Here is a 12,371-nt window from a genome sequence, read left to right as displayed (position 1 = left end):
GACCTTTTCCTAACAGAACTGAATCCAAACATTTTTGTGGTTGAAGAAAAGTTGTGTTTATGCAAGTTATGCAGGTAGAAACAATAGTATTTAGAGTTTTAATGTAAGGATATTGTGCTCAATTTTTCAAAGCTGTTTTTTGCTGTCAGTAAGATCCGAAGAGGTGGAGAGAGGCAAAGAAGTGGAATGTGACAGGAATCTCTCCTGTACCATGGATCCCTTGGCTCTGAGCCCTTCTCAGGCTGCAGAAACTGCCTGCAGATAGAAATGTTGCACTCCAGTGCTGGTTTTCCTCCTGCTTCCCATCTCAGTGCTCTTCCAAAATAGATCTGGTGATTAAACTGCTGCTGGGCTCTTCCAGCAGAAGTCAGAGCAGGTGGGAAGTGTCCGATTAGAATGTGACAAAAAGCTTTAGGGGGAAAACATTTTTCTGGTAACTAAGCCACACCACAATCACAACAGCTTTATTATTTTTTATTTGTAAATATTCAGTTACTTTTTATTTGAGGTTTTGTTTGGCAGTTTGTTTTGTTTTTCATTTAACAAATAAACAGGAAAATGAATTAGGGTTTCTTTCATTATGCTGATGTAGATTTTGCTCTATTTCTTGTCATTCACTTATTTTTTTGCCAAACCACTTTATTCCTTTCCCCTCATGCTCCACTGCAAGCCAGGGTATGATTCTTTCCTCTCAGCAGCTGGAGAGCCATCTAACTGAGAATCTTATCTTTACAGACACATTAGAAGAACAAATATTACAGGATCTGGGTTACAATAACATGTTTTAAAGGCTCAAAACTTTATACCTGAGAGTGCCAGTTCACTTTGCAAGTATATCACATGGGTTGATCCTGTTTTTAAATTTGGCATCATTGCAAAAAATGGGTTTAAATTTTTTCCTTCTTTTTCTCTTTAAGAGCAATCCTCTGCACAACACAGTAGGACTTGTTTAAAATGAAATACTGTTAAAAATTACTGTCCTGATCCTCACCAGTACCACTGATAAAATGTAAATTACAGTCGATGGTTCTGAGTAGAAACAAAACAATCTCCCAGCCAAAATCACAGGAAGGAGAATGAGGTTTATTGGTTTCCAGAAAAACACCTGGTTTGCATTGAAGAGATTGCTCCTTTATTTAAAAAGTAAATTAGCATATTCCTTTCTGTAAATTTCTATACAGTTCTAAATATTACTCATGTTCCACAGGAGCTGTAATAAATTGTTCCCAGAAACTGTCTGCATCCAAGCTTGGTTTAATGTTGTGCATGTTTTCTCCTCGTTGTTTGGTATAAATATCTGCCTCCCCTTTTTTGCAGTCATCGCCTCAGACCTTTGCTGCTGGGTCAGTTGTCAGTTTATCTTCTGTTTCACCAGTTCCTACAGACAAACAGATAAATCAGATCAGATTTATCTGATTTGAGGTGATTTAGCACTAAGGACACTCAGGCAGTGCTTTTTCAGGACCAACATGAACATTCTTGACTAGAAATTATGAAAAGGAGGATTGTTTCCTTGTAAGAAATAATAAAAAAGGGATATATTCTGCTCTGGACGAGGTCTGCATGGAGTGCTGTTTGTCACTGCTACACCCTCAGGACTCAGAGCACCTAGAGAGGTGTTGGGTTACCTGTGACACTGTCTTTTGATACTCTAAGCTCTAATAAACTGCATTTTAAATCCCACTTTCTAGTTCAAGTGTGTTTCCTGCAGGGATGACAAAGGACCAGCAGCTCTGGGTGCAAAACACATGTCTTCAACAAAAATGTAAAAGCTCATAATATGGTAGAACATTTCAGGTCCAGCAGTAAATCTTTGCTCTTTTTTTTTTTTTTTTTTTTTTTAACCTTGGTTTTTCTACAGTTAAGATTACAAAAATAGGAGTGATTTTAAACAACTACTTAACACGAGTGTAGCTAAGACAGATGGGAAGTCATCTATTTCATCACAGTGGAGTCATATCTTGTTGGAAACATGCTATAAGAAATTTTGCAAGTCTTTGACATGTAATCTAATATAAATTCATCAAAATCTATTGCTCAGCCAGAATACCTGGTGGAAAGACTCATTGGTCTTTCCACCATCACACCTTAAATGTAAGCAAATACTGAGGAATGCTTCAGGGTAAGCAGATGTGCAATTTGTTATTTAATTCCCCTTGTTTCCTCTGAGTGAGTTACATGAATGCATGTCAAGATCTGTACAAGTACAGAAAGATGCTTTACTTCATTTGAAACAGCTGATTTTACAAAATTCACGATGCTTTCTTTTCCTGGCATAGTCTGCAAGTTACGACTGCACCTATTTCCAGTACTGCCGCTGTTTATAGCCACAAAGCCTGCAGGCATTTATTTTTGTGATTAATTTAATAATCTTTTTATGTTTTAACATGTTTCCTCCACTGACAGAAAGAAACACGATAAATGCTTGCAGCAGTATCAGCTCTAAGCAGCCCAGTGGCTCTGACAGCAGTGCCATTATTGTGCATTTTCAGTTCTGTAATTATTTTCCCATGTATTTAAATACCTTAAATACCATTTAAAGGTATTTAAATGGTATTTAAGGTATTTAAAATACATTAAGTACCATTTAAAGGTATTTAAAATACCATTAAAAAAAAAAAAAAAAGGAGTCCAGGTGAGAAAGGCCAAATGAAACCTTGACTGAAGCATCCACACTCAACGGATTTTCAGAGTATGTGGTATTTTACAGCTGGAGTCTGGTGTGAAATAATCCACAAGGAAGTTACCACCAAAATAGTCAAACTGGTCAGAGAAGTGGCTCAACATGTACATATTTCTCTATAATCTTATTTTTGAATATTTTTATGCTCGTAGGTCTGCAAAATGCTGTAACTTAAGACCAGTGTCCCACTCATATTTTGCAGTTAGAGAAATAATTAATAAAAATAATTGAAAATGCCAGAAATTAGTCAGTGATAGTAACCAGTGGAAAAAAATATTTAGAGGCAGGCATCAAGCAAAGGCATGTGGTATTTGCAGCACGCTCCCACTTTGAGCACTTTGCAGCTCAGGTGGGTATTTGTGTTTGACAGGTCTCCAGTGCACTTGCTTTTCTGGGCTTGGATTGTTTTTGGACATTTAAAAAGCTTCACGTGCACAGAACTGGCCAAGCCAGAAGTTCCACGCCCAAACTAAGGGGAAACCATGCCAGGTGTGCTTTAATTAACCCACCTGCTGCTTGCATTGCACGCCACACCACAAAACTACCCCCAAACACACGAGTGCAGCGCAAGCTGCTTTTATTCAGGCTCCACATATTTCCTGCTTTGATGTGGGACGTTATTTGCCACACAGAAATTTTGGAGGCTTCCCACCACATTCCCTGCAGAGGGGGTTCTTCCAGCGGCCAGGACCTCTTTTTAACTCATTTTAGTTTTTTCCTGGAACCTCTTCTGCTATTGCAAGTGCAGCTTCTGCACTTGCAATAAGATCGAATTTAATCAGAAGAGGGCAGCATTTCATTTGTTTTGAAAAATTTTTTTGCAGGGCCCTCAGAACATTCCCTCTTTAGCTTCCAGAGCGTGATATAATCAGTTTTACAAGTATTAAACACATTTTCCCTTTAGCTTACTAAAAATAATAACTTCACCCACATCACCATGAATTGAAATAAAAGATAATATCCTGGAGGATTTTTTCTGGGTAAAATTCTGGGGGAGTTTTACAAGACCACTTTCTATGTGCACTTAAAACTGCCTGAAGTGGCATCATTTTATGCAATTGCATAGAAATCCATCTCATTTAAAGCCTTCCATCTTTAGGGCTGTAAAATAGGTAGAGATAAGAGAGATAAGAGTTTAATTTAGAAATGCTGTAGTGCTGTGCTTATTTTTTTCCACACTTGTTTCATCTTTATATCCATATATATATATATATATATATATGTATATAACTGAAAAGTTACCTTTAAAGTCTCTCATTACTGATAAATTATCACCTTTTCTGAAGGAATGGGCCCTTGGCAAAGGAAAATAAAGTAGGTAGAAGAGCCTTGCAGTAACTATTTCACACAGCAGGTTTAAATGGAAGGTGTACGTGACGTTTACCCCAAACCTTCTTTTATGACAGACAGGTTTGTGAAACTGACATTTCATAGGGGAACATGTTGGGGGAGCTACCAAAAGGAGGGATTTTGACTTGCTGAGATGAAAGTGTTGTTAATTAACTAAATAAACACAGAAAGGGGCACTTGGGTTATAAAGAGACGCTAATTTTTTTAATATAGTGAAACTCTTTCAGTTGGGAGAAATAGTTGATTTGCTTCATGAATGGGACCAAGTGGCCAGGCTTTGGGAAGAGGTATCACAAATGCTGAGAGATTAATCAGCATCTTACACTAAGGATACCCAGGAAATCTTTCTGTCACTTAACAAATCATTTGGGAGCATTCATCTCTGTAAGGATTTTCATCAAAGTACTGATTAACGAGATGTAGGGAAATTTCATCTTGAGTATTCTGGCTTCTGATGACATTTTTAAAGGGAAATTTAAATACTGAAGTGCATAATCCTGCCCCAAGGAGTCAGGGAGGAGGAAATGTAGAGAGGAGGAGAGGCTGTGCTCTGATAAGGTCTGAGGGATGCTGTTTTTCTGGCCTGGTGGCTGGGGATGAGGAGTTGAATTTTGTCCTTAGATTTTCCTTTATCAAAAGAGCAGTTCTCCCCACTTGTTTGTTTGTTTGTTTGTTTTTTCCCTTTGATTCTGCAGTTTCTATGTTTATAAGAGCTCTAACATCACTCACTTTTAATTTCGCCATTGTTGATTTCTTTCAGCATCCATTTCAGCCTGTTTGTATCTGTGCTCTACAGAAAGGGCACTCAGAGAAATCAAATTAAACTCTTTCAACTTAAGCATCATGACAAACAAATAGACAGTGAAGTAGAGCTAAAAAAGGCACAACGAGGTGCAGAGATAATGAATTACTTCACTGTGCTCTCCAGAGGAGATATTCACCTGCTCAGATTGCTGACCCTATATAGCCTGGAGCAGGTGAGTCCAAAAAAAATTGGGGTGCTTAAGAACTCCTAAAAGATGCCCAGCTGTAATTTCTCACAAGGGATTTTGAAGCAAAAGAGCTGCAGACAGATCTTTGTAGAAATACATTCTATATCTGTAGGTTGAAAAAAATGTCACTTCTGCTTTGTGATCACTTTCAAAACACTGTAGCTGCTGTTGTATTGCAGAGGCTACTACATGCTCAAACAAAGGGTGTGTCTAAAGTTTTTGTGTCCAAAGTTATGTAATGGTACTTTCTGAAAGAAAGAAACCTACATGGAAAAAACCCCAAGAATTAAGCAAGGGAAAAATTTATGTCATTTCCAGGGAGTCCAAAGTGAACAACAACAAAGACAACACAAAACCCACAGTAACTGAATTGCAGAAATGTGTGACCCCTACCTACAGCAGATGTTCCAGATGAGCTTTGTCTGATTTAATTTGAATTCTTTATCAATTTCTTTCCTCAAATCAAGGCTAGTGTCTCTCACACCTGCCTTGTTGACTACTCCACAGCAAGAAAAATAATCTCCTAGACTTCACAGCCTTAGGGAAAGTTAGCAGATGGAGTCAATCTCACTGTCTTTGGAGCAAGATGCCCAAAGTCTCAAGTGTCTTTTATTGATGATTAGAGTGCTCCTAATAAACTGAGACATGGGTTTATGAAATTCTTTCAAGATACAGCATTTTAGAAACTGGAAAAAATAGGTGCTGCAGTCCCTAGGGCAAAGACTGTAAAATATAATCCTTAAATACAGAGCCATTACTTTAACTTCCCAGAGGCTTGAAGACACACAGGAACTTGTGTGCTCATAAACAAAACCATTTTTACAGCCCCTTCTCTGACTGTAACAATAATAGAAGATCAACTGTATAAAAATGCACTGGGACATTAATTTTTCACTGATGTGAAGTGTAATAACTGAAATATTCTTCATATAAATACACGTGTAAAATAAACAGAAGGACTAACAGACCCCAGCAGCATATTCCTAATTAAAATTACATGTGTATACATTCTTGTATACACATGCACATTTTAATGTGCTTAATGTACATGAGTATAAAAGAATGTATACACATGTACATTAAGCACATTAAAATGCCATAAGGAATATCCAACTTGGGGATGAAAAAAACCCCCAAATCTGTGGTCAGATGACTGTTTGCACTCACTAGATGAATAAGCCAATTAAACTACTTTCTAAAAAGAAAAAAAAAAGGACAGATTTTTCACATAGTGTATTTTTTCTTGCTAATAAACTTTATTTCAAAGAGGGATTGCAGCATCGGGTTTATTGTTTTGGCTTGACTAATGGTTAGTTTAAAGGGTCTAAGTTTTAACAAAATTCAGTAACTACTTTATACTGCCCCCATTACAAGGCTGTTTAGCCTAAATTTCCAACAAAGTCTAGCCATGGAAGAGAAATATTTGGTTCAGTTAAGCTGTAATGAATGTAGAGATGGAGAAAGGATAACTACAAATACACTGGCAGCTTTACCCTTAGCTAATTTAAAAGGCAGATAAACCTTGGAGTGAGGCTGAAAATCACTCAAGAAAATTTTGGCTTTTCTAAATTACTTTTGTCTGCTTTCTTACTCTTGCTTTCTGGTAGTAATTTTCAGTCATTCTCCCTGCTGTGTAAACACACACCAGGTGTATGGGACTCCAACTCTTGTAATCACTGAAATATAATTATCAATACACAAATTTAGTTGCAGCACTCCTTTTCTGCTTCATGCTTTTTTGAAAACACAGAATATGAAAAGAGAAAAATGTGCTAGATTTGCTTCCTGCAACAGCAGGAAAAAAAAATAAAGTTTAAAATTTATTCATTTTAACATTAAAATTAATCATCAGCTGATGAAGTGAGCCCTGCATGAGCATTTCCTGATTTTGAGTGGTTTTTTGAGCCTCACAGGGAGGTAGCATTTGCTCTGTAAAATTTCATATTTCACCTGCTCCTGATTCAGCTACTACTGTTTTATTTTATTTTTAAGATTACTCCCCCAGTCAGACAATATTGCATTACTCAGGAAAGCACTTTATGTACGAGAGGTTCAGTTAAAAATCAGAAAATAAAAGCAGGTTTTTTTTTTCTTTTTGAAGGATAACCCTGTGATGCCAACGAATGTAAACACAAATCCAGATGTTTTGGCAGAACAATATGAAGAAAAAGCTCTTTGGTCTTCATCTACATTTTAAAGCAAATATTTTACTAGGAGAAAGTGAAGAATGTTGACATTCCACCACTTAGACCCTAGTCAAAGCCACGTTCTCAATGCCAAAATGTCAACATTTGCTGCAGTTTGCTTCACATTAACATGCTAGCAACACATCTGGCATATTTCTTTCTCTTTTTTCCCCCCTTTCCCCCTGCCACTGTCTGTTGTAGATAGGAAAATGGGAAGGCAAGATAATTTCTCTCAGACAGCCATCTGCACTCAGCTGTTTTGAAAAAATAATAAAACCCAAACAAAACAACCTAAAAAGCAGAAGGCAGCCATCTCAGGTGCACATCTTGTGCACAGAGATCCATATTCATTACCTGTAATCTATAATACTTACATCCCTTTTAGAATACATATTTACTTATTATCATTTCCATTCTTTATATTAGGGTTTGTAAATCTTAAGAGAACCTATAGTAATTGTTATAGACTACAGGCAAAGTTAATTTTATCTGTCTGTTTTCATCGGCCTGGTACTGACAGCTGAGTTTATTTCATGGCTGAACTGCATCCTCCAAAGCTCCCAGGGAAACACCTTGATTTTGGCCCAAACACTCTTCAACCATTCCCCTCTTCCAGACACATCCAAGACCCTTTTCTCCACCCACATCTTTTCTGTTTTGAGGAGCATTTGGCTTTCCTGCCTTGCCCTGATTCTGCACCTTTTTTCTGAACTGAAAAGATTTTGTCACTGATTCTTCCTCCTGGTCAGAAGGGGAAAAGGAAATTTCCAGCTTCAGGAGCCATCAAGTGCAGACACAAGGCTTGGTGTCCTTGTCCAGCTTTTCTTTATGAATTTATTATGAATTTCATCATTTCATCATGAATTTGTCCATATTGTCCCTTATAATCTGACTGCCTGAAGAACCACTTAATAAATACCTGTGTTCCTGGTATTTCATCCTTGCATTTGCCAACAGAAGTAGAAAAAGTCCCAAAGAATCCACAATTGTGTTTACATTAATTATTCGTAATTATTGGCTTTTGTCTTTTTCCAACTGTGTGAAATCTGCAGGAAGGAAAGGAGATCCAGCTGTGACAGCCAGACTTATTTATAGCATTCTAGAAATAGAAAGTGCTGTGGGAAATATTTAAATTTTTCTCTTTCAAAATTTCATTAGCACTTTTTTTGCTTTGTGTGTCTGTGCTTTTGAAAAAAATTACAATATAAGCTACTCTCTCGTGTGCAGGAATTTCTGTGTGAACTAAAAAAAAAACAAAAACAAAAGCCCCACAACAAAAAAACCCCAACTAAACCAACAAAAAACAAAAACCAAAGCACAAAGCAAAATACAACAACAACAACAAAAACCAAAAACCAAAACCACACACCAAACCATTAAAAAAACCCCAAAAAAACCATTAAAAATAACCACACCATACCAAGGCAGCATTTTGATTTTCATTTTCTGATTTGGCCTAGAAGACAATTGTGCCAATGATGAGTGACAAAAGCAGACAGAGGATCTCCAGTGAAAATAATTAAATGGTTATTTTTTTCCTTTAAGTACAAACTGTCTGGATGCTGAAGGATGATGTGCCCCATCCACCAAATTCCCAGTTTACTTGGGCCACACTGTACTGAAATTATGCAGTGGTTGGGTGTTTTCAGGTGGAGGTAAATTTCCATAGAAGTATTTATGAATTTCTCTTACTTGAGGACTCCAAAACCACAACCACAGCACCTGAAAAGGTCACAGGGTCATTTAAAAAGGCTGAAATGTGAATTATCAGAAATGTGAATTATCAGAAAAGAAGTCTTGAGAACTACTAAATTCAGTCACAAGTCCTGGAGAAAGCCCAGAGTGCAGAAAGCACAGCACAAACATGCAAGCCAAGCCACCGTCTCCAAAATTCTCTTTGGATTCATTAAGATTTCACAAAAGAAATTGAAATTCAACTGCAATTAACTGCAATTCCTTCTCTTTTTTCTTTTCATTTCCTCCCCTTTCTCACATTCCCTTGTTTGCCATAGCTAGCAGAAGGACAGGAAATTTTGAGAGCTTTTTTAAACTTGTATTTGATATTTTCCAGTTGGTAATGTTCACAAAGTATTTTTATTTGCAGGATTTCATTGAGGTCTTAGCAAACTGGACATTTAAAAGCTCAAGAACCTGCCTCAAACCTTGAGCTCTGCTTACTTTGTCTTCTGAAAAAAGCAAAGTCAGGCTTCCCCCACTTCCCTATATATGTTTTTCAAAATTTCCAGTGTGATTGTATTCCAAATACAGATTGTGTCTTTAATTCCCATCTTGTAGATAAATAAAACAAAGCAAAATCACATAAATGTTCTAGAGGTGTAGAATAAAACCTCTCCCACTTCTGTAACAGCAGACATCTGCATTTAAAATTTTGAAATCCATGTGCCTGCTTTTTAGTTTCAGACCAAGTGCAGCATCCTGTATCCTGCACCCCTAAAGAACAGGACTAACTTTGTGGTCACATTATTATTTTAAGTATTGAAACTGTAAATCTGTAAAGACACTGTTTCTGAACTCATAACTTTCTAAATTCAAGTGTAGCCCTAAAAAAAGATTAGTACATTTTATTTTGGAGTTTCTTTTTTTTTTCTCTTGTGGAGCCTACATCAGATCAAGGAGACAAAAGACTTGATTTCTCCGTGAAGATTTTTGACAGTTTTGTGAAAAATTAACAGCCTGGATGGCATTTTATTGACATCTGTCCTACAGAACTTTCATCACAATTTTCTGTAATTCTTGGAGAGGTATGTTAAATATATCTGTTCAGCAGAATGGCTACAGTGGCCCTCTGCAATTTTTTCTTCTCTCGGGTTCCTATTTTTGACTGCAACAGGAAACGGAAGTGAAATGCAGGAAGAGCAATCCCTGCCAGCCAGGCAGGTTTGGGAAAGAATCTTTTGGAACCATCCAGCAGAACCTCTCAGAAGTTTATTGATGAGTTTATTTGAGAATTTTACTGATGTTTACCCAATAAAACACACACACTTTCCATGGCCCCAGCCCCAGACATGGCAATGAAGTCTCCTCACAACACCTTAAAGTGTCTTGGAATCCTTTAATCCATTATTCCATCCCAAAGACACCACCACTCCCCCCCCCCCAGTTTTTTCTAATGTCACTTTAAGTCTTTTTGATCAATAAAGGGTTCAGTTATTTTTCCTACCCTCTCCAAACAAGAAAAAGAAAGTAAAAGAATAAGATGGTATTTCTGGAATGTCTATCCCACTTGATCCTTTCTTCTTCCTTGGAAGAACAAATGTAACAAATGGATGAAATCATCTTTACATTAATTGTAGGGTGGGGGTTTTGTACTTTTCAGTGGTCTTTCCTTGCCATTGCCTCTGAGAAAAAAAACCAAAACCTTTTCCTCAAATACATGCCAAGTCTTGCTTCATTCCAGAGCTGGTTTAAGGTCTCTGGGGCACAAAGTGCAGGCCCAAGTTTTGAAATGTTCCTGTGATGTGATTTGGACTCAAGACCACAGGGTTTAGACTTTGTCCTCCCTGATGCAGCTTCTGCTACTTCTTTTTACTATTTATTCCACCCCTGAACTTTACTTTTTGAGCATTTTTGCTTCCTGATGTTTCTCCCTTTCTTTTTCCAGGAACTTCACTGATGGAAGCATTTCCCAACTTTCATTCTTCTGTGCAAATTAGTCTGCCTCCCATTGGAGTGCCACCAGTATCTGATGCAAATAAAACATTCAGGAAGAAGTTTGGATTGGAGCATTTGTTCCAGATGCAAACAGAGGTTTTGTCTCAGTATTCTTTCGTATTCCTGCTTTAGTCATAAACTGAACAATGTTCTTAACTTGTCCTTAGATGCTGTTTTTAAACACACAAAGTAGTGTGTCTTAAAAACAGCCATTTCCTCTTTTGCTAAATTAAAAAATATTGAAGATACCCAAGGAATCTTCAATACATGAAGGAATGCAGAGAGCAGTAGAGTTCTCCCATTTAGCTATGAGCAAATCTGGGAAGGAACTTAAAAAATCTGTGGCCTGCTCAAAAAAAAAAAAAAAAAAGGGCAGGATTTGTACATTTGTAGTTTTCTGTAGGTGTTCTAACAATTGAAATAAATGAGTCATTTTCTCTTCTGCCGCCACAAAAGTTACTTGAAAAAGAGCTCTTAAAAAAAAAAAAAAAGGCAAAACAAACAAAACCACCAGAAACCCAAACCACACTTCTAAAATTTTGTTCCAAAAGACAAAATAAAAGGGTTTTTTTTCCCCTTCTGTGAATAGAAAATTGAAAGATCACAGCATCGTGAAGGCTAGCCCAGCAAGCCAGACTGATTCTGACACCAGTCCTGTTTGCAACTCCTTCAGCAGTTTTGGCAGCCAAATGCTGGGCCAGCCTGGAGCGTGAGGAAATCCAGACAGACAGACAGCCACAGTCCTATACATCAGTCCTGGAAAAAGCATTCCAGAGCTTGGCATCTGTGCTCTGGAGCTTGGGAAGCACAGCCCAGCAGTGGCCACACGTGTGCTGGCTTTTGCAGCAGAGAAACAAAAGGAAAGCAGGGAACGAGCCAGAGCCCATTCCTTTCTTCTAGGAAAAAGAAGATTCTCTGAGAAGTCAAAAGTGAGGCCGCACATATTTTGTCTAAGCTACAGAAGGACTTTTACTTCTTATTTACATCCAGAAATTTTGTTTTCTGTTTCTGCTCAAACTGTTTTCACCTGCTGTTATTTATAGGACGTAATCTCACACAGCTTCTCAGTTATCCCAAGTCATTCACAAGGAAATTAGGATGAAAATCCATACCTGACAACCCACAGCATGCAGACAGCATTCCAAATCCCCATTCCATGCCGTTAAACATTAAAAGAATTTAGACTTCCACTCTTTTTTTCTTTTTTTTCCCCCTTTTTTTTTTTTTGCCTGTATATGGGCCAAAGATTTTTCCATTACACGACGATCTCTTAGGAAAACAGGAATTGTTGTACTTGTTCAGACTCAGGAGGGTTCCAGTGTTTGGGCTGAGACTGGGTCTGAGCCTCCCCCTACCAAAGGGAAGCCTACCAGATGACCTGGGAAGACATCCTGGACACAAACTGACAAAACCACGTCCTAACATTAACCGTAATCCATGATTTCTATACTGGCTGGGATCAGAAGCTGCACAATTGTATGGCACAGC

Source organism: Haemorhous mexicanus, chromosome Z, assembly GCF_027477595.1.
Source record: "Haemorhous mexicanus isolate bHaeMex1 chromosome Z, bHaeMex1.pri, whole genome shotgun sequence".
NCBI classification, from domain to species: domain Eukaryota; kingdom Metazoa; phylum Chordata; class Aves; order Passeriformes; family Fringillidae; genus Haemorhous; species Haemorhous mexicanus.
Note: the sequence above shows the minus strand (reverse complement) of the source record.